Here is a 3,484-nt window from a genome sequence, read left to right as displayed (position 1 = left end):
TTAGTTTATGCTGCCATTCTTCAAGTTTCACAGCTTTTAACAGTCTTTACATTATGAGTCATATTTAATATTATCTAAATTTTAGTAGATTATTCTATGATCTTCTATTAATCTTCTTCCCATTTATTTGTCTTTTCATAAGGCAGAAGATCTTTACATGAACCAACATTCATTTTTTTTGTATAATTCAACATTTTTCAGGCAATTTTACTCTTACAGATTGATATGTTATAAAAATAAATCTATTTGAGATTTAAGGTAAAATTTACAAAATGTCTTATCTGATTAAATACATTCACTATCATCTCATGGATAGAGTGTGTAATGTTCTCAGATCTTTCAAATATGCTTTAGCTTATATTATATATAACTTGCTTATCATTTGATTCATAGTCATTCTAACCACTGTTGTGTAATCAACTTCCTTACAATATGTATTGTATATGAAATATATAACAGTTCATATGTATGAGGCTTGGTAAGTACTTCGCAAGAACTAATAGGTTCAATAACCAGCCTACTTTATACTTTGAAAACTATCTTATGTTTTTCTTTTCCAATTAGGGTGTATATTTCTCTATTATATGTGAAATATCTCTTCCACATCATGTTAAAAAGCAAACAGTTTTCTAAACAGGTGTGGCAATGTGCCTTTAAGCACAGCATAAGGGAGAAGCAGCTTTGAGTTGGAAGCCAGCCTGGCCTCCAGAGTGAAAGCCAGGGATACACAAAGAATCTTGTCTTTAAATGAGGAAGAGGATGAAGAGGAGGAGGAGAAGCAGAAGCAGAAGAAGAGGAGGAGGGTGGCGGAGGAGGAGAAGCAGAAGCAGAAGCAGAAGAAGAGTAGGAGGGCGGAGGAGGAGGAGGAGGAGGAGGAGGAGGAGGAGGAGGAGGAGGAGGAGGAGGAGGAGAAGCAACAGACAGGTTTCACACTGCATGCTTCCATGGTCTTACACTGACCATCACCTTGTGTGTGTTTGAGTTCAGTTACATATCTTTGTACTTAAGTAGGGAAACACATGATACTTATAAACTTTGAGCACAGACATATTCAAATCTGTTTTACTTGAGGATTAAAATCAATGTGTTATAGTTATATGCTTACCAATAAAGCAAATTAGTATATAAAATAGGAGATAACATACTAGCAAATTATCTTTGGAAATAACTCACAATATATAGTTTTGATATGATATGCCACTGGCTAACTTTATACAACATACTGATATGAATCAATGACCGGGTGTAGCTTCAATGTTGACATTTGAATGCAGCATTCAATAACTTGTAAAAAAGTATTTGATGAACAGACATAAAATATCCTTGTCACAAAGAGTACAACTGTCTTTTTTCTCTCTTCCTGTGTGTGTGTGTGTGTGTGTGTGTGTGTGTACATTTTCATAGTTGCACAATAGTTTATGTCTGTTCATCATGTATAAATGAATTGAGAGAAGCATTTTGTGTAGGAGAAATAATTTACCATATTAAAAGTAATATAATTTTCTTTACCTTCCCTTCTTTTTTAGATAGTAATAAATAGCTACCTTTTTGTTATACATTAGTTTAAACAAAGCTATTGTTTAGCAGGATTACCACAAATGCATTAGATGTTAGCACATTAGTATGCATTAACTAAATATTTTAAAAATATTTGTCATTACTAAGAAATTATTGTGTACCGATTTTCAAACACAAAGATACACATAATTTTAATAATCTGAATAATTAAATGGTTGTTCTACATTTTCATCAATGCATTGGAGAAATGAATTTTACTGCATTTCAAAGCAGCTTCACTTTGAGAGACCTGACAACTGTTATTTTGAAATATTTGGCAATCATACTTGACACGCAAAGAAGTAACACAGATGTTCTATCATCATACTATAAAATATAATATTTTCTAAGTATTTTAAGCAATTATGTTTGGGTGTGAAATGCATTTGATCCATTTTCATGACTTTCATTGTTTTAACATTTTCTAACTCATGCCAAATGAGTAAATAGAGAATAAAATGCAGTTCGGTCTGTATAAAAGGAATGAGGATTCTTGATTTCTGTCTTTTTCATGTTATGCATGTACTTCTCTATTATATTATTTTGTGCTCTCCACATATTATATTATTAATTTTATGTAATTAAAATTAAGGTGACAAGACATTAGCATAATCTTCAATATGGTTTCTAATAATTTCCATCAGAATTACTTCACCTGGCTTAATAGTAGTAGATTGGCCGCACCTATCAACACCATGGCCTTCCCTCTCAGGGAGCCCACATTGTCATCTCCCACTATGAAGGATTTGGGATAATCATCCAAAAGTTATATGATATTAAGGAAGCAGCTGGATTTTTTGGGTCACCTTGCCTTCCCTGAGTATCAAGGCCTTGCCTCAGGGATTGTCAGAAAGGGTTTAAAGGCAATGTCACTCTAATGAGGAGTCCTGATGATAGAGCAACCTAGATCTGGGGAACTATTACCTCAAATCCGGGGTGATGTGAGATTTGTGTTCACGAAGGAGAAATTCACCAAGGTTAGGGACATGCTGCAGGCCAATAAGGTGCAGACTGTCTCCAGTGCTGATGCCATCGTCCCACATAGTGTGAGTTCACTGTGCCATCCCTGAACACTGGTATGAGGCTTGAGAAGCAACTTTCTTCTAGGCTTTAGGCATCATCACTAAAATCTCCAGGGGTACCATTGAAATGCTGAGTGATGTGCAGCCGATAAAAGCTGGAGCCCTAGTGCGAGCCAGCACAGCCACACTGATGACCATGCTCAACATTTCTTTCTTCTCCTTTGGGCTGATCATCCAGAAGATGCAGCCTTTACACAGCCCGGGAAGTGTTTGACATCACAGAGCTCTCTGCATTCTCCCTTCATAAAGGGTGTCCGAAATGTTGCCAGTGTTTGTCTGCAGATGATTCCCTGACTGTTGCCTCAGTGCCACACTCTTTCATCAATGATACAACCAGGTCCAGGCTTTGTAGAGACCGAGAACACCTTCTCTCTTGCTGAAAGGGGGAAGGACTTCTTAGGCCATCCACCTGCATTTGTGGCTGACACTCTTGTGGTTATTGCTGTCACGTCTGCTTCTGCTGGTGCTGTAGCCCCAGCCAAGACTGAAGTCGAGTAAGAGTCATAGGAGAGCATATGGGGTTTGGTCTCTTTGACAAATCCCCTTCAAAGCTACCAACTCAGCCAGCTTATTTAGAGAAACATGGAAATAAAGGCTTATTTCTCTTAAAAAAATAAGGGACTAGAAAACTAGGACATGGAAAATAGGAAATACATTTAAAAATTTACATACACACACATATATAAAATTTCTGTGTAATTTGCTACAAATATTGATAATGAAATCATGTGTCACGTATCAAGGTTTATGTCAAGGGCAGACTGTGCACACTGAAAAAAGGAATTTGTTATAAACAGCTAAGAAAAATCCTGTCTCCACGTGAAACCCCAACTGGGTAGAAACTT

The 3,484-nt window shown here is 36.4% G+C and overlaps 1 pseudogene; it reads left to right on the top strand.

The window, feature by feature from the left end:
* Positions 1–2,447: 2,447 nt before the first annotated feature.
* LOC128105985 (60S acidic ribosomal protein P0-like) lies at positions 2,448–3,146 on the top strand (annotated as a pseudogene).
* The last annotated feature ends 338 nt before the right edge of the window (positions 3,147–3,484 follow it).

This window comes from Peromyscus californicus, unplaced genomic scaffold (genome assembly GCF_007827085.1).
Source record: "Peromyscus californicus insignis strain IS unplaced genomic scaffold, ASM782708v3 Scaffold_9__1_contigs__length_137607984, whole genome shotgun sequence".
Taxonomy (NCBI): Eukaryota; Metazoa; Chordata; class Mammalia; order Rodentia; family Cricetidae; genus Peromyscus; species Peromyscus californicus.
This window is presented reverse-complemented; position numbering and strand designations above follow the sequence as displayed.